Source organism: Papio anubis, chromosome 14 (assembly GCF_008728515.1).
Source record: "Papio anubis isolate 15944 chromosome 14, Panubis1.0, whole genome shotgun sequence".
NCBI classification, from domain to species: Eukaryota; Metazoa; Chordata; class Mammalia; order Primates; family Cercopithecidae; genus Papio; species Papio anubis.
In genome coordinates, this window is record NC_044989.1 from 77,744,355 (window position 1) to 77,767,455 (window position 23,101).

Sequence of the window (23,101 nt, forward strand, 5' to 3'; positions counted from 1 at the left end):
CCTTTATGCAAACTTAAAGTGGCAAAAGAGGCTCGTCGAAGGACAGGAAAATGCTGGGATAATTTTGTGGCTAGATATACTGGATATACAGTGGCTTAATATATACATCATAATTATAGTTTGACCTCTCACTACCTCAACTTACTGAAGTAGCAAGTGGAATCAAGATATTTGAAGTTTCTTTCAATATCATCATAACCCTTGAATTTCTATGAAAAAAAAAATTGTTAAGCCATAGCCAGATTCAGTTAACACACCACATTATTCTATCCGCCTATATCACAGGAGTGGTGGGAAAGCTAATTAAAAATGGCCACAGGGAACTTCCAAATAAAGTAAGTAGCTGTATGGAGTAAAAGCTTTTTTTTAAAAAAAAAAAAAATAGCATTTAGTTAAGCAAGAGGAATTATTGGGCATCTGGCATTTAATGTTTCTAATGTTTTTCATGAACTCCCCCTTTCCTGCTTTTTAAATCATTGAACTTTTACATTATAGGTAAATGTGATAATGTCACTTAAGAGAAATTTATAAACTTATGAAACAATCTGCAATCAGTTTTACTAAATAGCAGGTGTAAGCCATGATTTAAATTACTCTTATAATATCATTTTAAAAGTCTAATATAAAAAAAAGTCAGCTTCCACAGATGTTTGAGTTGAAAGCTTCCACTTATCAGTCTCACTCTAATTGCAACCAAATTAATACTATTCATTTTGATTTATGGGCAAAATGCTAATTTTGACTTGTCTGCCCTTCTGAGAATTACACAAAGCCCAACAGTAGTGTTACTTTTTCACCCACCAAAACTGAAGTGGGGGTGGGGATCACACCAGAACATGGCAGAGGGAAGACATACCCAGGAACTAGCCCACTGCTTACCATCCTAACCCTTTAAAACCTGGTTTCTGTTTTATGGAACAAAATGCACTTCCTTGAATGTGATATACCTCTCAGACTTTGAATGTTAGCATAAAACAACGAGATGGTTCTTTTTCTAAGCTGTTCCTCTTCCCTAATATCACTTCCTCCATTTTTTTGCCTCTCACACTTTACCTAGCTAACATCTATTTGTGTTTGATACTTGGTTCAAAGATCACTTTCCAGTTATCCTCTTCTAATCATCCGCAATGAATTTAGTAAAACAACGACTCCTGAAACAACAACAACAGAAAAAGTGTTGACAGCTATAATTGATAAGTAATCTTAAAGGGAAACTTGAGAGCCGAGAATCAGGTCTCAAGTCCAGCCATTTCATGTCTATCTTTTGTATTAAATACCTTGGATTATCTCTGACTCTCTGTACTAAGAAAGGTGGCCTTGTCCTTACACTCTTCTCAGTCAAGTAAGGTGTTCCTCTATTGGTTTTCAAAATATCTATTTCTCTTTGCCATGTTTCTGTGTTCACATGTCTGACTCTCACACTAAACAATGAGCTTCCTAGGAACAAAACTATGTCTTCTTTCTCTCTGTCCTATAATGAAGCTTAACACTTGGTCCATTTCCAGGAGATATTAGATAAAGAAGTGAAAGAGTAAATAAATGAACAAAATCCCCATGTCAAACCTATATCCTCAGTCATGCTTTCATAGATGGATATTTTCTATAGTGTCCTGTTTTCTTTCAGTGGTGGTAGTGGGCTGGGGGAGGAGGGTGGCAAATGACAAAACAGGAAAATGAGAAAAAAAGATATAACTGAAAACTGTCGACTAGAGTCTGGACAAATAATCAAATTGACACAATTTATTAATCAACTATGAAAGTAACCAACCAATTAACATGTAATAATAAGAGTAATTATTATTATTATTATTATTATTATTATTATTAGAGACAGGGTCTAATTCCATTGCCCAGGCTGGAATGCAGTAATGTGATCATGGCTTACTGCAGCCTCTAACTTCTGGGCTCCAGTGATCCTCCTACCTCAACCTCCTGAGTAGGTGGCCCCACTAATGTTTTGTTTTCCTTTTTTAGAGACAAGGTCTCACTATGTTGCTAAAGCTGGTCTTGAACTCCTGGGTTCAAGTGATCCTCCAACTTCAGCTTCCCAAAGTGCACGATTATAGGTGTGAGCCACCGCATCCAGCCTGACACGATCTCTTTTGGTAATATTATAGTCAGTAGAGTGAAAATCATTTAATATTATATCAGTACTATAGGTGTTACTATCATTGATAGTCACACACAACTTTGCACAGTCCATAGATTTAGCTTAAATATGTTCCTTTAGTGTGATGAGAGAGTACTTTCATTTTATATAAAGAACTGAAGTAGAAAACATTTCTTTTCCTGCTTTAAATTTTCAAATAACAAGAAAATATTGGAATAGAGTAATCTTGTATCTTAAAAAAATATGACCACAAAAAATATGTCTTTCCATTATAGTGGGAAATAACTGGGGAAATATACTGCCCAGTGCCCAGGGAGAATTTAATTCTCTTTCAGGAGGCTGCTGATGCATATGCTACAAAGTTAACTACTGTAAAGTTGGTCAATAAAGCCAATCTTTTAAATAGATAATTTCTAATTGTAAAGGAAGAATTTATTCCTTAGGATGAGACTATCGAACTCGCTTATAATTAAAAGTAAATCCTACCAAGGATTTACTTTGTAATCCTACTTACAAAGAATTGGTATCTGCCCGTTTGCTTTCTGGTATTCATCAGGTCAGATGAATTCACACATATATGCTGATCTTCCATGTGCTCATTTGAAAACAATTTGAAAAAGGGACAAGTGAAATAATATTTGATTAGAAGAAAACCAAAATTATATAAACCAAGTAAATTTACCTTTATATTATTTTCAGAATGTGCCCTGAAATATTTTTATATGTATGAGATGTAATATTACTGCATTAAAATTTTGAGAGTTGCTGATTCCAGATTGACAAATACTCTGGGGAGTAAAGCTTTAACTTTGAAAAAAAGAACATCTAGTTTTGAGCGCATGTTTTGTTAGGTTTGATTTGGGGCTTATTGTTGGTCTATACTTTTATGGGTTTTTTGTTTGTTTTGGCAGTTGAAGGTATGATAAATCTTGGCAGAAAAAGCTGTGGTAAATAGTATGCACACATAATATAATATTATATTACATATAATATATAATATAATATATATATTTTATATATATAATAATATATATTATATATAATATAATAACATATATTATATATAATATATAATAATATATTATAACATAACACAATATCATATATAATAATATATTATAATATATAACATAATATATAATATAATATATAACATAATATAGATAATAATATATTATAATATATAACATATTATGACATATCATTATATATAATATATGTATATATAATATATGTGTATATATAATTATATATAATATATTATATATAATAATATGTCATATATTATTATATTAGATTATATTTTAGATTATATATTTTATTATATATAATATGATATTATATATATACATTTGAAAGACTTCAAGGAGCCCCACCTACCAGTCTCAGGGCTATATCAATATTTCCAACTGTCTGTCAACAGTCTTGCTCAGATCATGTTTGAACTTTTTCTCTTTGATCTGAATGTAGCTTTTGAAGAAATAGTGATTACCAAATAACCTGGCAACAGAGGAAACAAATCACAAATGTCTAATCATTTGTTTCTTTGATTCAAACCAATAACCTGTCTTCTTAACCTTGATACGTTTCAGAAGGAAATTTGCAAATCAAAGTCTATAGTCACACACATACAGGAATCTCTATTTCCACATTCGGAAAATATAACCAGTCTTATAAGCAAATATTTTCTCTTCAATATTTTCCATTTTAAAAATCAGTTTTTGGCGCAGATACTTTCCATTTCTATCCTTTAATCTTGGCCCCAGGGGGAGTGATTTTTCCTGTTTGCATTTGCTTTTTAAGTGTGTGGCCTCTGCCATATTTGTGACATCCTACCATGGTGCTCCCAACTCCATGGCTTTGTAGTCTTTGCTGTCATATCTGCTATCTAATTTAGTAATTCTTTCTTAACAGCTCAATATTTATCATGGTTTAAGATATTTATCTAGACATGATTTTTAGAGACAAAAGTGAATTTTTAATCAGGTCATAAATCCCGATTCAAAGTAAGTCATTAAAAGATGCTGCTTCTAATTAGGACTTTCACCTATCTGTTAAGTGTAGAATTTAACTCCTTAAGAAATATAAAATCAATTCTTAACTTGTGGAAATTCTGTTCACAAATAATTTTCATTTTGTGTTTCCTCATAAACCTTAGTAATTACAGCAACTGGACCACTGACTCCTTTGTTCATCCACATTATGAGTTAGCCTTGCATGCCTCTGAATCCCCCCAGGAAGGATAGGTGCTTCTCCTCTGTCAAGTTCTGATTTCCCACTGTGGCCCTTGTGCTCTGTCTTATAATTGCCTGTTTACTTCTCTGTATCCCCATTAGACTAAATTTTACCAAAAGAAGAAATTATGCCTGTATTCAATCCCCCAGCGTCTAATACAGGTATTATAATATCTGTTTCATAAATATGTTTCAAATTATAAATGAGTATCAATTAAACAGTCAAAAGAACGTATCATAAATCACATACACATGTTCTACTATCTGCTAAGACTGATACTTTGCACTTATTGAGACTATATCATAATTCAGCCAACTACGGTAGGGAAAAATATTGCTGTTTTCATCCCATTATGAAAGTAACATTCTTCCACTGAAAGTGTGTGTGTGTGTGTGTGTGTGTGTGTGTGTGTGTGTGTGTTTTAATGAACGTTGAATCCTGCTAAATGCGATTTTCATCACAATAGTTAATCGGAGAAAGAAAATCTAGATAATAATAGTTTTTCTCCACAGGATTAATATTAGAACTAAATATAATAATATATGTAAGGGTGTCTGACATACAACATCATTTATTCAACTGGAAGTCTTTTTTGTTTGTCTTTGTCTTAATCCATCTGTGCTGCTCTAACAGAATACCTAAGTTTGGGTAATGCATACAGAACAGAAATCTATTTTCTTATGGTTCTAGAGGGTGGAAATTCCAACGCCAAGTCACCAGCATCTTGTGAGGGCCTTCTTTATGTGTTCCCACATGGCAGAAGTCAGAAGGACAAGCTAGGTGAACCCTACATTAAACCTTCTTTACTATAGCCTTAATTCCATTCACAAGGGAAGAGCCTTCATGGCCTAGTTACCTCTTAAAGGCCCCATCTTTTAATACTGAATTTTGATGGGGATGTATTCAAACCATAGCAGCCTTTTAGGTTCAATAATTTTTGCTCTTGTTTCTCTGTGTGTGTTTGTTTCACTTTAAGACATTTTTTTCTTTTGAAGTACAAATAACTGGCTAAGTTTCTTTAATAAGAAATATGACTTCTTCAACCTTTACTCTTCTAGAAAATATACCATGACATTCACGTACCAGGGTGTTTTTTAAGTAAAATAGTTTATTTTTACTTTTACTGGCCTTAAGTTGAAATTGGGCTTGACTGAAGAAGTTTAAGGAGCAATGCTAATCAACCCAGAATCGAAAATAGGAAGTATTTGCAACCTTCTGGTGCAGTTCTTCTCCTCTGGTGGCAATTCCTAAATAGAGACAGCCCAGATTAATAAACCTGTCATCACCAAACTTTTACAGAAGTCATGATTTCACTGAGATTCTGGAAGGATGACTTTTCTTTACATATATAACTGTGTCAATATCATCTATATATTCACACCTATATCCGTATCTACATCTATATTTATCTGTATATTTGAGAAGAAAAAATAAACAAGTCTTATAGGCTTTTAAATAAAATATAAAGAAGAGAAATCTACATATAAATATTTTCTAATATCAGGGCTTCATAATTCAATAGAAAGAGAACCACTAGAAACTTTACCATGTCAGGTGTAACTAGAGTCTGATATTTGGGAAAATAGGACCAACCACCTGAGTAGGGAGCCAGTTCTGTTGTGATTTTTAAGGAATATTTTAAAGACCTACCTGCCCTGAAATAGCTCCCACATTGGTACTTGAAACCCCTATTAGATATCTTAAGCCCTAAAGACTTTGGTCCTCACATTTCCCTATTAAATTGAAATTGCTTTACGGGATGTAACACCATAGGAAGCACTAGCTAACACCTGATCAGGGATTACTTTCCAATCTGGCAGACAGCTAATTAAATGAAATAGATCCTATGGGAAAGTACATTGAGTATGGGGTGCTTATAAAGGGGAGAGGCATACTGATTGAGAAGGCAGGATGCTAAAGAAAATGTGGTCTAATTGAAATTTATCCTAGGGACACATGTATTGGGAATCAACACTATTTTCTTTTCTACTCATTCCATTGTGATTATAACCAGGGATGTATATCAAAATCATCTGGTGAAGGGAGGGTTATTAAAATCACATCCTAAGCTCTAAAACTGACTGAGCACATCAGTCTCTGGCGAATAGACTGGGTCTGCATATTTCTTTAAACCTCTCAAGGTGATTCTGTTATATACACCATTGCCATAAAAAGCAAGCAAGTTAACCATCTTGGGCACAATTCCATTTGCCAAACATTTGTTGGAAACTTTCTACATAGAAGGCACAATGTTCAGGTAATACGAATGTAACAGATGGACTCAACAAGAATCTTATTTTCAAGGAGATTATAATCTACCCGGAACAATAAATCCTGAGCATTAGAAACACAGGAATAATCTGCTAAGCGTTATAAAATGCTACAAATAAAATGTAGAGGGGTAGTGTACTTTCGAAGAGAACATTCAGGAAAGGCTTCCTGGAGCACAGATTCAGGCTCCATCTTCATTTTCCCTACCTTCCCCTGGTCCCTCACAGAAGAGTCCATTGGCAGTCTACTTTATAGCTTTAATCTTCTTTGTGTTCTAAGCTCTGCTAAACTTTACAATAAATAGTCTCAGCAAAACATGATTCAAGTTACTCTTTCTTACATCTTGTCTCAGGATAGCCTAACCAAGTATTGGATCCCAGGGTCTTGGATTTCTTTCTTTCTTTCCTTTTTTTTTTTTTTTTTTTTTTTTTTTAACAGAGTCTCACTCTATCGCCCAGGCTGGAGTGCAGTGGCGCGATCTTGGCTGGGCTCACTGCAAGCTCTGCCTCCCGGGTTCACACCATTCTTCTGCCTCAGCCTCCCAAGAAGCTGGGACGACAGGCCCCCGCCACCATGCCTAGCTATTTTTTTTTTTTTTTTGTATTTTTTAGTAGAAATGGGGTTCCACCGTGTTAGCCAGGATGGTCTCGATCTCCTGACCTCATGATCTCCCACCTTGGCCTCCCAAAGTGCTGGGATTACAGACATGAGTCACTGCGACCGGCCCCCAGGGTCTTGGATTTCTAACCGAGCTCTCATCTGATCAACACACCAATGTGTTCATTTAGACAATTTTAAAAAGGCAGTTTACTTGCTCTGAAAGACAAGAATACATACAATCTCATCTTTATTTTTGAAGAGCACATGCACTACTGTCAGTGAGACTTTGGTTTTAGGGGTCATGATTTCCTCTTGCTTCTGTCACTTGATTTTAGGAATGAGCTGCTGTGGCATCAGCCCTGCCTCAACACCAGTCCCCCATAAGTACAATTATAGTCTTTACATGAGTTATTTAAGGATGGACCACTTGTCCCTGCATTCCACAGGCTGAGTTCTACCTTTGTTTTGCATTATTCATAAGGGCCTCCAAGACCCATCAACATAAATATCTCCTCAGTGCCAGGAATGAAAGGTAGGTAAGTGGATTGAACAAGGACACTAGACATAGGTAAAAAAAATTAGGGGCAACATTTTAGTTCACAGTAAAATAAAGATTCTAGAAGGATGCCATTTGAAATAAATAAACTTATCTCTGAGCAAAGACTAGCAGACGGTAGAAAAAAAGTATCCTCTCTTAATATGTTCCACTCCTAAGAGTTCCCTAAATCTCTAGCATACCACAATTGCATCTGTTCAGCCATCTAGCAAATATTCTGTATTTGCAAGCGTTTTGCAAGCAGCTACCAGTGTTTAATCTTGGGATAATGCCTTCTTGATGTGCTAACCCCAAGAGTAATTCAAACAGCCTAAATGTGAATTACTCCTTGTAAAAAGGAAATGCGGCTGCTTGGAATCATGTCTGTCTGTGACTGAAGATATGACAACATTGAAACAGACGGCCGTGTCTGTGCAATCACAATCTGTAAGTGTAACCCTGGCCACAAGAGTATTAAGAGGGAAAGTGTGTACAAAAACTAATCAGAAATTACTGTCACTAATAAAACATAATTTTCAATATTATTCCACACTTCACTAGCGAGTGAGAACTATTCTGTTGACATATATAAAAATTAAAATAAAATAAGCAGCATGAATGGCTGACATATTGGAAAGTAAATTTAAATATCTTTATTATTATTATTATTATTATTATTATTATTATACTTTAAGTTCTAGGGTACATGTGCATAACGTGCAGGTTTGTTACATATGTATACTTGTGCCATGTTGCTGTGCTGCACCCATCAACTCGTCAGCACTCATCAACTCGTCATTTACATCAGGTATAACTCCCAATGCAATCCCTCCCCCCTCCCCCCTCCCCATGATAGGCCCCAGTGTGTGATGTTCCCCTTCCCGAGTCCAAGTGATCTCATTGTTCAGTTCCCACCTATGAGTGAGAACATGTGGTGTTTGGTTTTCTGTTCTTGTGATAGTTTGCTAAGAAATGGTTTCCAGCTGCATCCATGTCCCTACAAAGGACACAAACTCATCCTTTTTTATGGCTGCATAGTATTCCATGGTGTATATGTGCCATATTTTCTTAATCCAGTCTGTCACTGATGGACATTTGGGTTGATTCCAAGTCTTTGCTATTGTGAATAGTGCCGCAATAAACATACGTGTGCATGTGTCTTTATAGCAGCATGATTTATAATCCTTTGGGTATATACCCAGTAATGGGATGGCTGGGTCATATGGTACATCTAGTTCTAGATCCTTGAGGAATCGCCATACTGTTTTCCATAATGGTTGAACTAGTTTACAATCCCACCAACAGTGTAAAAGTGTTCCTATTTCTCCACATCCTCTCCAGCACCTGTTGTTTCCTGACTTTTGAATGATTGCCATTCTAACTGATGTGAGATGGTATCTCATTGTGGTTTTGATTAGCATTTCTCTGATGGCCAGTGATGATGAGCATTTTTTCATGTGTCTGTTGGCTGTATGAATGTCTTCTTTTGAGAAATGTCTGTTCATATCCTTTGCCCACTTTTTGATGGGGTTGTTTGTTTTTTTCTTGTAAATTTGTTTGAGTTCTTTGTAGGTTCTGGATATTAGCCCTTTGTCAGATGAGTAGATTGCAAAAATTTTCTCCCATTCTGTAGGTTGCCTGTTCACTCTGATGGTAGTTTCTTTTGCTGTGCAGAAGCTCTTTAGTTTAATGAGATCCCATTTGTCAATTTTGGCTTTTGCTGCCGTTGCTTTTGGTGTTTTAGACATGAAGTCTTTGCCCATGCCTATGTCCTGAATGGTACTACCTAGGTTTTCCTCTAGGGTTTTTATGGTATTAGGTCTAACATTAATTTAAGTTTCTACTATCTAATTTTTGTGCCTCCGTTTTTTTAGTAGTAAGAGGGAAAAAATGATGCTCATTCTACTCTACACCCCTGAGATTTCAATAATACTCTCTTATATAGTTGTTCAGTAATTTACTACTTAAAAAGCATTTTTGTGTACATCTTCTCTACTGAGGCACTGAATACATTTTTGAAGTAGGAAGGAAAGACTTCTCCTTTTTTGGAGACAGTTTTCTCTACTATAGAGGTGATTTGCTCCCACGTGCAGTTGGTTAATGGCAAGACCATTGACTCAACTATTGGTGTTATTATTCCCAGTCCAGCACTTGCATCATTAAGGGTTCTTTTGCTTGTAATTAGCAGAAATCCTAACTCAAACTGGCTTGAACTAAAAGGAAATTTGTTGCTCGATAGACCTAAAATGAACATGAGTAGGTCTGGCTTTAGTTGCTGTGAAGGCTCAAACTGGGTCACTGAGATCCATGTCTCAGGGCCCTTTCCTCTGGGTGTCGATTTCATCATCAAGCTGTCTCCTTTCATGTAACCAATTGGCTGTAGTAGTCCCAGCCTCCTAAACTTGTCCTACACATTGCAAACAGTGAAAAGCTTTCTTTTTTCAGAAGCCACAGGAGATCTTTCTTTTGATCTTCTTGTTCTGAATGTAGTATTTGCCCTATTCTGGACCAAACATTGTTACTTGTGCAACGGACAGTCCAACTGGCTTAAGCCAACACAATCAATGATGGAAAAAATTTTTCCTAAATGTAATAATTAGAAGGGTGATTTCACACCACACATATGGGAAGATGTTTCCAGAAGGGGGAGAATTGATGTTGAGAAGCAAAACACAAATAACCACAATAGAGCTCCTCTTCTCTCCTCTCCTCTCTCCCCCAGTCAGGAAAAAATGCACACTATCATTTAATGGAATGAAACTATGCTTATACATATGGACATAAGATTCATAAGCAGAGCAACAGGCAAACATTGATAATATTTGCATCTAGTTTATATACATATATATATATATATATATATATATATATGTACACACACATACACACACACACACAACCCCATATATCCATATGTTAAGGTTATGTTAATTCCCTTAGAGATCTTCTGGACTGTATGGATAGCTGTGGTCCTTCAAACATCAATGAGACTTTCCTGAAAGCAGAGTTCACTACAAATCCGATTGATTACACTGGGAAAGTGAGGAGATATTTGCAATACTCCTGACAAGGCACTTGAGGTTATACTGTTACTTCAAATTAAAATGCTTCTAATCCCACATGATTATGTCAGGTTTCTTTTATCCCTTTATTTCCTTTCTTCCTGTCTCTCTCTCTTTACTTATTTTCTTCCTGTATATCTCTTTCTTTTCACTTTTTTTTAACATTCCTTTCATTCAACAAACAGATATTGAAGGCTTCTTAAGTGGTAGGCTTTATATTAAGAGCTGAGAAAACAAAGATGAGTAAGCCAGATTTTTGGCTTCAAGGCAAGACAAACAAGTACACAGAGAGTTATAATTTAGTCTGGTACATACTACAAAAAAAAAAAAAAAAAAAAAAAAGAACGAAATACTTAGTACTGTGTGAACAGTTTATTTACTAGTGCCAACCATCCTTCCTCTGTTCCCCTGCCCTTTCCCCAAACCTTGTATTGATAATGGTAGTGATCTTCTTCTGTGTTCCCAACAAGCCTTGTTCATACTTCTGTTTATCTCAGAGTATTTTGGCTCTTTAATTATTTGTCAACCCCAGACAACTACCAGCAACAGAAGTAATTAGATAGAATTTTAAGTACAATTTGCCATAGGGATGTGCTTTTTCGTACAGTTTCTCGTAGTGATGGCAGATTGTTCTTACCCAATCATACTTTCTTTGGAAACAATGCCTATTGGGGAGCACCAAAAGTGAAGGCAGTAGTATACTGTTCATGCAAGGAATTTGTGCTTTAGTTTATTTGATCAATGAGCAAATATTCCTGTGCCTCCTGCCCCACTTTATACCATCTTCCCTCACACACAGGCAGCACCAATAATCCACTTTCGGTGTCTGAGCTGCCTGGCTGGAAAATCAGGCATCAAAACTAAAATTGAAGATAGACTTTGACACTTTCCAATGCCTTTTTTTCATTGCTTTTGGGTTTCCACACATAGTACAAAGAAGGTAGAGAAGATAGCCTCTAATGTCCTATTGAAATCTAGTCATTCCAAAATAGGCTTTTGAAAGATTAGATTGTAGCGATTTAGGAAGGAGTAAATATTGATTATAATTCTAAATTGTACTGCTATGTTTGCACTCCAGTGTACTACAAATCATATTCACTGAAAAATTACCTAAGAAGACGTAAGTTTGTTCACTTTATCCAAATATTTTATACACATTTTTTTCTGAAGGAATATTTTCAGGAAAATAATACTTCTGCATACAATTCTGATAATGGAAGAATGATTATGTCTTAATTACATGTGACAGACTTCTCTTAGAGAAATGCATTTCTTCATGCTAATAATTATTCATTTTAACTGTATTACAGGCTGTACTCTATAATATATCTTCCAGTTGAAAGTTGCTTTCTACTCTTCAAGGTGCAAGAACATATTAATTCCTCAATTTTATTCTTTGTCAGTCTTGTAGCTATCAAGATTTCTTACTGAACTCAAAACTTATTCATCTAGCCTTATTAAATTCCATGGATCAATTCCATTATTTAAAAGTATATTTAGTTCTTCTAAAACATCATGTTTTCTGGACTCTCTATGGAAACTTTTGCACATACTGTTCATTTTGCCTGGAACATTCTATTGCTCCCATCTATTTGCCTGTTGAATTTCCTTTCAACATGTAGCTTCCTTAGAAGTACTATTTTTTTCCAGGAGTCTCCTCTTGAATTCGTTTTACAGGTTACTTCCTAAAAATGTTTCCTAGCACCTTTCTCTCGTCTCTATATTTTGTACTATGATTGCCTATTTATTTGTCTGTACTCAACTGGGCTTAATTCCTTGAGAGCAGAAGTAGGTTTTGTATCACAGACCTTAGCACAGTGTTGGTATATAATAGATATTCCCTAGATATTTGTCACATGCATAAATAAATAAAACACAAATGAATGTCATTAATTACATGCTAACTAACTTACCAAATCCAAACATGATGGATTTATTTTTGGTTACTAGATGGTGACCAAAATCCTATGTAGTAAATATATATAATTGGCTAACATTTTCCTTAATTTGTAGTATAGAATCAAGATGTAGTGGGAGGATATACAATTATTTTATTTTCATAGTTCATGCCACATCTCTTTTTCTTTAAAATAAAATATGTTTTGCACCTTTTCTTTTGTTTAATGACTCCATTTATTCAACCTGCTTTACTATGGGATAGAATAATATTTCCTTAATTTTGCCCTGTAAGTCTTGTGGACTTTCAAATAATGACTGCAAAATCAGTGACAGTAACTAATAAACATTCACCTCCACAACGTGATTTTGTAGGCTCATAAGGAGCCTACAAGTGAACAAGTCTGATGTTATTAAGGCTTTTGCAACAAATATTATTCTGTGGCTACTTATAGATTGTTCAGTCCATCCGTAATTTTTTTCTGAAATAAATATATAACTCATGGTAAGTACCGAAACATTTGCGTGTAAGAGGTTTTGTTTCATGCTTAGAGTTTGTTCATGAACATATGCTACTGTTAGAAAGATTGATAATCGCCCAACATTAAAATGGCTACAAATTCATTCTCAATTTAAAAAATCAGATAGTTCTGGCCCTCCATAAAAATAAACACAGGAAATTACTATTGTCAAAAGGTATCTCTTACTATGGTGTTTATTAATGGAATCTTAGCCAAATCATACCACTTCAGACAAAACCACCAGAAATAGGCATCCCATGTTTAATAAAAAGGGCTTCTTTCTTACAGAAAAACTGAAGATACTGTGTCAAAGAAAAAAATGATATATAAAGAAGTTAATATGATAACTGTATAAATGGGTCTTTAAAATAAAGAGGTCTAGTAAAATACTGTAATATTTTATTTTTCTTTAGGTCTATTTATAAAACATACTTCAGAAGCCTTCTAAAATGTGAGTTCATTAGCTATCATATCTCCTTCCCTAATAATTAAATAACAAATGCACATGCTTATAGTAGCTATTCATTCAGTCATCATTCGACATACATCTTTTGAGTGCCTTCTCTGTGTCAATCATGGCTGTGGGTGCTAGAGGTAGATGAGTGAACAAAAATGATAAAACCAGACACTGTCACATCTACTTCTTCCCTGAAGGACTAATTCATCAATCAAAGACCATTTTGTGTCTATGAATTGTTTAATTAATTTATATATTAAAATAGATTTTAAAAGTGAGAAGTATTGAATATTTATTTAGAGAATACCTGATACAATATAAATGCAAGGAAAGTGGATTCTTGCTTATTAAATGCTACGGTAATATTTGTAAAGTCAACTGGTACATTACACAGTAAATTATTATATTTCTATTATTTTCACCACAGGACACAGAATTTTGAAGGAAGCAGGTCAGTAACTAATATCAAATATATTTTCTCGTGCTGTAGTAAATTATATTAAATGTATAAAATAAAAATTTCCCTTTAAACAACCTAAATGGTTTTGCATTACTTAAAAAGCAGGTTCAAAAATATTTTCTGAAATCTATACATAATATATTTTTTAAAATTCAATATTTGAAAAAATTTTAAATTTTAATTTTACTTAGAAAAGTATTTGTATCAAATTTCATTTATATGTAGCCTGCTTATGCTTTAATTCACTAAAGGATCACTAAGAAAAAATGTTGCTAAATTGGTAAGCATAGAATTTGGAAAACATGATAAAAAGTCATCCAATAAAAAGATCATACAGCAGTACCTTGATCTTCTAAGAAACATTTTAATTTTTTTTTTACTTTAGACATATGAGTGCATGAACAATTACACTGTTGTTTATTTGTTTACATGTAAAATAAACATTACAGAATAATTTATTAAATTGTCATTGGGGGTGAAACTCAAATAATCTGACTTTTGAAATCATGTGATTTAAAGAATGTGTGTTCTTATTTAAAGTCCCTGTATAAGTCATTTCACATGTGTGATATGCAGCCCACATCTTTAGAAAATGGTTTGAAAAATAAGCAATCAAACTTACAAATTCCAATAGGTGATTTATTGTGAAGAAGATGTAACAGGAAATAATTTTAGGATCAAAGAAAAACAAATCTAAAATTTAAATTCTTAAGAGAAAGAAAGAAGCCATTAAAAATAAATGATCTGGGACGTATATATGTATGTATATGTGTATAGATACATCTTTTGGTCTATATTGTACATATATATAGCATGCATATTTATGCATACTATGTATGTATATACATGAATATGGAACAAATATATCTGTATATATGCATGTATATGCATATATGCCACATATGCGTATGTATATATGTATATACATTGTAAAGCTAGGTGAGATTATCAGATGAATAGTTCATATACCAAAGGGAACCACCTTGAGAACCTGTTTTGGAAATTGCATTTCTATAGTTTACCTATTTTAATATTATTTTCTTATTTTATTGGGACTACAAATGCTAAGAACACAAAAGAGTTTCTAAATCAGTAGCAAAAAGAATCACGAGACACCAATCATTGTTTTCAATTTTTTTTTTTTCTCTCCTAGTCATGGTTTACTGGAGGAAGTCATCAGCAGTGTATATATATGTTAGACAAAACTAGTTTCTGTCAGACATCCACTTAGGCTCGTAGCTTATAATCTATGTCCTTTGCATCACTTCTATGTTTCAGAATATTTCCTACACAAATTCGATATTACATTGCTATGGAAATCCTTCCTTTTCAAGATCCATTCCAATTTTATCTGAGGCTGGATCAAAGGAAAAGGTGTGGATTTATTTGGAATCTTTGGTCATTTCAATGCTGACAAGTGATGAAATTAGAGAATACTATTCTTTGACACACTTATTTTCCCGTGACACAACTAATCATATTGTAGAAACCTGATAATTATTGTTGACACTAGATTGTTTAGCACATATGAAATAATCTTGAGATGTATTGTGTCAAGTGCAAATTGCTTACTAAATGGAAAAAATGTATAGATGCTAAATCCAATCTAATATATTTTTAAAGCCTATCACCTAAGCTATCTCTGAACTTTCCTTACTTGAGAACCCTCTAGTGATTCTTGAAACTTCATTTATTCTCACATTTGCTTATTTTTGGCATGGGCCAGGTAAAATTTTCACCAACTCACACCCATGATTTCCTTTAAAACCATTTCAAGACATTTCCAATGTATCTCTTAGTGAACCCTGAATTCATTCAGAGCTCCATTATTTTGTATTTCCATAGGAATTTATATCAGAGTTGGCAAGGAGGTTATCCCAGGCTTACTGTAATTATCTCTGTTTAATTAATCATGCCTGAACTTATTTTTTTTTAGTTCCGGGATACATGTGCAGAATGTGCAGGTTTGTTACATAGGTATACACGTGCCATGGTGATTTGTTGCACCCATCAACCCATCATCTACATTAGGTATTTATGAAATTCTAACTACATAGTAAACTCATGAAAGTCAAGAATTCTCTTGACTTTCAATTATGCCTAATACAAAATTGCATAAACACCAAGACAGAAAATTTTGCTAAGTGAACATTTATTACCTTGTTAAATTTTCTTTTCTTAAGAGAATATAGCAATAACACAAGATGTATGAAACAAAGTTTTAAAAACTGAGATGAAACCTGATTTCTGTAACAGAAAAGATAAAGTCAAAGGGTGTTGGAGTCCTGGATCTTACATGGCTCAACAGGCATAGGAGGACTTTATCTTTACTCTAATGTATTCTATTGAAATGACTCAACTGATATAAATAGCAAACACTGATAGAAATGATGAGGAGGAGAAAAAGAGGGAAATTTTTTGTAAAGGGGTGCCACACATGTCAATTCTTGGTTCCCAGGCATCCTTGCATGTATGAACTAGATAAATGTACCTGTTGGGTCGAGGATGTTTCTCCAACATTAGGGGATGAATTGCTTCTACTCATGTCTTAAACTCATATCTGGAAAAACATTGCTGATCTTGCTACCCTGGCTGCCCTCTGGGAGCTCTACTCAAAAGTGGAATTATTTCTCTATCATGCAACCAAGAAAGACTCACTTCAATTTCTCTTGTCAAACACGAAACTAGGAGCTTTCTTGCACATTTCAGGAAGGGACTCTCTTCTGAAACTCATTTACTTTCAGCTCACAGTGAAAGGAAAACTTCTTCCTACTGCCTGTTAAGTGACAACTTCCTAGTCCCTGAATTCAATCTGAAGATAAACATTCACTCAAGGTGCAGGTTTGTCTAATATGAGTGGGAAAGTATGAATAGACAAAGAGAATTTACTATGTGTTTAAGGAACCCAGTGGTTTGAAAACTAAGCGATGAAACTGACAAATTCCAATAGGTGATTTACTATGAAGAAGATGTAATAGGAGAGAATTTTAGAATCAAAGAAAAACAAATTTAAATTTTAAATTCTTAAGGGAACTAAAGAAACTATTAAGAAAGGAAATGGGAAGTATATATGTATGTATATGTGTATAGATATATATTTGTCTATATTTTACACACACATAGTATGCATATTTATGTATGCACATACTATGTATGCATATGTATGAATATGGTACAAGTATATCTGTGTATATGCATGTATATATACATGCATGCAAGACTGAATTGTGTCTTCACAACATTCATATGAATTTGAATTTGAGAGTTGAAGCTCTAATTCCCAATGTGACTCTGTTTAGAGATATGGTTTTTAGGAGGTAATTAAGGTAAAATGAGCTCATATGAGTTGGGTCTTACTTTGATGGCTGTCAGCAAGTCAAAGAGAGAGCCTTCATCGGAAACTGAACCCTGCTGGAAACTGACCATGCTGGCACCCTGATCTTGAACTTCCAGCCTCTAAAACTGCACAAAAATTAGTTTTTGTTATTTAAGCCACCCAGTCTATGATATTTTGTTATGCAAGCCCAAACTAAGATGAACACAGAACACTTTTTTAAATAATGGAAAATAATAATAAATGAAAGCTTAAGAAACAAGAAAAATATACCGCTCTACCTACTGTTTGAATAATAATAGTTCCCAAAAGAGAGATAGGACTAAAGAGAGAACAAAATCATATTAATTAGATGACTAGTCTTTGAAAGTTAGTTTAATGGCATAGGATGATTTTTGAAGGAAACAAATGAGAACTTTCATTAGGGAAGCCCTTGTGCATTAAGAAGATGTAAACAGCAAACAACTGTGTTATTTTTGTGTCAGGGGTTCTTAGCGTAGACCCTAACTACATTTTTGATATATTTTTTTTTAGCACAGATAATGAGGACTTGTGGAATTCTCCAAAGTGATTCTGTGAGGTAAGAACAATAGCAGTGTTATACTTGGTATTCCTGAAGACTTCTAAAAATACTATGTGACATGATCTGATTAGTTGGTATACTTTCGTCCATTTCAATTTTTGAAGAGTTTATACAGACATTAAACTGAGAAAAATAATATGTTTGTATATCAAAGATACGTACAAATTTAGGGTCAGGTTATAAAATTATTACACGGTGCTCCATCCCTGAGCATATGCTCTTGACTTATTTTGAATCACAGAGACTGAAATAAGACGCGGATTGTCCTAATTTACTAATAATTCTGTGCTCAAAAATTTCCAGTGATTCTCCATTGTTTTCAGAGAAAAAGACAAAATCCTCTTATGCCTATTTGGCCCTTCAAAAGCCAGTGTCCCCTCAATGTCTTTTTCACTTTCTACTTTTCTTCATTCTATCCCAGCAACACGACTCCCTTGCTGTTACTAGACCATAGCAGGCACACTCAAATATTTGGACTTGCTGTTCTTCCAGCCTGAGTTGTTTTCTCCTGAGTCATGCATATGACTTTGCACAAAGTCACTTTCTTAAAAAGATCTTCACTATCTATCTTGTTTCAATTTAAACCAAGCCACCTCTGTGTGCTCCTTCTCCTCTGACCAACTTTATTTATCTCCATAGCATTTTCCAGCTTCCACTATACAATGGCATTTACTTACTGTGGCTAACAGACTTTCAAGGTGGTCCTAGGATCCCTGCCTCCTGATGTTCACTTATTCTTCATGTTTATTGCTTATATATTTCTGCTAGATTATAAGTTTCACAAAGGCATTTTTAAGTCTTCTTTATTTACTCATATATATTGGGTACTTAGAATAGTACCCAATATTTACTATTAGTATATTCTAATAGTACTATTCTAAGTACCCAATATATTGTAGACACAATAAATATTTGTCGCGTGAGTGAACACATAAATACATTATTTTCGTCTGTCCTGTCAGCGGATTTATCTATTTATTTTCTTTGGCGTACTGCCTATGCTGTGATTACAAACATTTGAGGCCAAAGTTAATTCCAAGACTCATGTTCTTGGTTAAGGAAATTAATGGCTAAGAAACATTAATGCTGTATCAATAGAAGGTTCCATAGTTTGGCATGTGTTATATACAGTTGTCCCTCAGTATCTATGAGGGATTGGTTCCAGAACTTCTCACCGATACTAAAATCCATGGATGTTCATGTCCCTTATACAAAACAGCATAGTATTTGCATACAGCCCACACAAATATTCTCAAATACTTTTAATCATCTCTAGATTACTTACAATACTTAACACATTGTAAGTGCTATGTAAATAGATGCTAGTTGTTATACTGTATTGCTTAGGAAACAATGACAAGAAAAAAGTCTGTACATGTTCAATAGAGCTGCAATTTATTTTTGAATAATTTTGATCCACAGTTAGTTGAATCCATGATGTAAAAAATCACAGATGAATACAGAGGGCTGACTGTATTTTGTTTGGGGTTATTACTAATTTATGAATTTCCATTTTCCACAGTACCTAGCATGGACATTACGTAATAAAGTTGTGTGGGTTTCAAATAAAAGCATGCAAGATTTTACAAGGGAGCTTCAAGAAAAAGAAAAGAAAAGAAAAACTAGGATTAATCACGCTTGCCCAAGTGCCTTCCAGAATTACAAAGGAAAGGAACGATTGAGTAACCATAGAAGAAATACAATCAGTAAACATAGAAAGCCGGGCTTGTACTATAGCCCCATTTCACACCTGGGGACAGTTTCTGAAGGTGGGAATCTGGGTGCAGCTTAACTGAGTGTCTGCACTTGACTTTTCTCCAAAGGCTGGGATGAAGGTGTTGGCTGGTGTTTGTCATTAGAATCAACCCAAGGGTCAGCTGTGAAAGGATCTGCTTCGTAGCTCACTCACATCGGTGTTGGCAGGATTCAATTCTTTGTGGGCTGTTCATCTGAGGACCTCAGATCCTCTCTAGCTGTTGCTGGGAGGTCTTCCTCAGTTTCTTGCCATGTGGACCTCACCATAGGGCAGTTTGTAACAGAACACATGGATTACCTCAAAGCAAACCAGCAAAGAACTACATAAAGCCAGCAAGACGGAAGTTATGCTCTTTTGGTAATGTAACCTAGGAAGTGACATTCAACCACTTTTGTCAAATTCTATTCATTAGAATTGAGTCACTGTCTCTCTCCTTGCCTAACGCAGCCATGGCTCGTGGTCCCAAGAAGCATCTGAAGCGGGTAGCAGCTCCAAAGCATTGGATGCTGGATAAATTGACCAGTGTGTTTGCTCCTCGTCCATCCACCGGTCCCCACAAGTTGAGAGTGTCTCCCCCTCATCATTTTCTAAGGAACAGACTTAAGTATGCCCTGACAGGAGATGAAGTAAAGGAGATTTGCATGCAGCAGTTCATTAAGATCGATGGCAAGGTCCTAACTGATATAACCTACCCTGCTGGATTCATGGATGTCATAAGCATTGACAAGATGGGAGAGAATTTCCGTCTGACCTATGACACCAAGTGTTGCTTTGCTATACATCGTATTACACCTGAGGAGGCCAAGTACAAGTTATGCAAAGTGAGAAAGATCTTTGTGGGCACAAAAGGAATCCCTCATCTGGTGACTCATGATGCCCGCACCATCTGCTACCCTGATCCCCTCATCAAGGTGAATGATATTCAGATTGATTTGGAGACTGGCAAGATTACTGATTTCATCAAGTTCGACACTGGTAACCTGTGTATGGTGACTGGAGGTGCCAACCTGGGAAGAATTGGTGTGATCACCAACAGAGAGAGGCACCTTGGATCTTTTGACGTGGTTCACGTGAAAGATGCCAATGGCAACAGCTTTGCCACTCGACTTTCCAACATTTTTGTTATTGGCAAGGCAGCAAACCATGGATTTCTCTTCCCCGAGGAAAGGGTATCTGCCTCACCATTGCTGAAGAGAGAGAAAAAAGATTGGCGGCCAAACAGAGCAGTGGGTGAAATGGGTCCCTGGATAACATGTCAGACCTTTGTACGTAATTAAAAATACTGTGGCGGGATTTAAAAAAAAAAAAAAAAGAATTGAGTCACTGTGTCCAGCCCACACTCAAGCGTATGAGATTACACTAGGGTTTAATTAGTAGGATGTAAGAAATTTAAGGGCAGCTTTACTGTCTGCCCACCACAAGTATAAAGCAAATGAGTGACTATGTTAGTATCATTGGGTATTAAAGTTTGCAGCAGTGAAGAAAGGAGATACAGGTATAAGGTTAAAGAATAAGAAAAAAAGCTATGCATACTGCAATGGAATTGGAAATATGACTCTGTGTGTGTGTGTGTGTGTGTGTGTGTGAGATATATATATATATATATATGTCTCATATATATACATATGTATTCCCACTTTTGTCCACTGAAAGCGCCTTGAGACTAATGAGCACCTCAAACATCCAAATTGCATTTTCTAAATTATATTTCCTAGTAAAAAAAGACAAGACTTTTTGGAGAAATAGTGGGCTCCAGGCCTGGGCAGAAAATACACAAATTTTACACAAAAATACACAAAATTAGCTTGAAAGAACTTGGTATCGCAGGAAACAAGGCCACTAGATGTATCGAAGAAATTTAGAAACCAAATAGAAAAGTCTTTCACAGATAAAAAAATAAGAAAATATGAACATAAATAGAACTAGTAGCTACAGTGAATACAAAGACATAAATTACATTTAAAATTATGAGTTATTATGTCTCCTCTAAGGAAAGCTTGATAACTAATTGGTCATTTGGGAAACTGATAAATAAAGGAAAAGAATCAAACATATCCTGCTTTTCATATATACATCTTAAGATAACCCAGTGGTTCTCAACTGGGTTTTTTTTATCTTTGCCCCGAGGGGTCATTGGCAATGTCTTAGAGACCTTTTTGGTTGTCAAATCTAGGGAAATGCATTACTGCCATCTAGAAGGAAGAGTCCAGACACATGACTGAATATCCTACAATGCACAGAACAATTCCTCATGACAAAGAATTATCTAGTCCAAAATCATCAATAGCACCAGGGTTGAGAAATCTTGAGGTAACCAAATACAATCATGCAATGAATAATGATATTTTGGTCAACAATGGACCACATATACAACAGGGGTCTTATAAGCCTATAATACTGTGTTTTTACTGTAACTATTCTATGTTTAGGTATGTTTAGATACAAAAATACTTACCATTGTGTTATAATTGTCTAGTGTTCAGTAGACTGACATGCTGGGCAGGTTTGTAACCTATATCGTATAGCCTATTATACCGTAGAGCCTATGCATGCGGTAGGCTGTGACATCTAGGTTTATGTAAGTATATACTTTATGATGTTTGAACAAAGACAAAATCATCTATTGATGCATTTCTCAGAATGGATCCTCATTGTTATGCAATGCATGACTGTAGTTGAAGAGATAAAGTTTTTCTTTGTGCAAGCATTCCAGTTAATAAAACTAGAAATGTTTAAAGTAAAATACCACTTTTTGTAATCTCTATAAAAGGTGGATTTTGGCATTGATTATTATGACTGTTAATACTACATAAACATGAAAGAGCAAAACACCATATACATCATATTCTTGTCGATAAATAGCATACATGTCTGATGGAGAAATGTAATAAATGGTACCAACAAGTTGCAATTTGTTAAATCCATACTTTAAGATACTCTACTGGAAAGATGTCACAGTTTCTTCAAGAAATAAATTGCAAACAAGTAATATGAGGCAATGTGACACATCAACCATTTGCAAGAGATGGAATGCATTTGCTTTCTTATTGATATAATAAGCAGAAAACAATTTATGAAACCCTAGAAATGTAAAAAAATAGAATATTTGATTATGATATTATGAAATTATTTAGAATCTTCTAGGCCTGATGATGATATAGTGTTTATTTAGTGTTTATTTTTTTAAAAGCATTCTCCTGTTTCTAAGATACAGACTAAAATTGTTGCAGGAATATGGTATGATGTTGGTAGCTGGTTCAAAATAATCTAGAGTGAAAAAA

The 23,101-nt window shown here is 34.7% G+C and overlaps 1 protein-coding gene and 1 pseudogene across 3 annotated transcripts in view; one reads left to right on the forward strand and one right to left on the reverse strand.

Moving 5' to 3' along the window:
• The window catches only part of LRRTM4 (leucine rich repeat transmembrane neuronal 4), a 775,339-nt gene that overhangs the window by 646,863 nt on the left and 105,375 nt on the right, over positions 1-23,101 (reverse strand). The gene's annotated exons all lie outside the window — the stretch shown is intronic.
• LOC101002756 lies at positions 20,252-21,054 on the forward strand (annotated as a pseudogene). Its single transcript, XR_162300.5, has one exon. The product of XR_162300.5 is annotated as a 40S ribosomal protein S4, X isoform-like (transcript).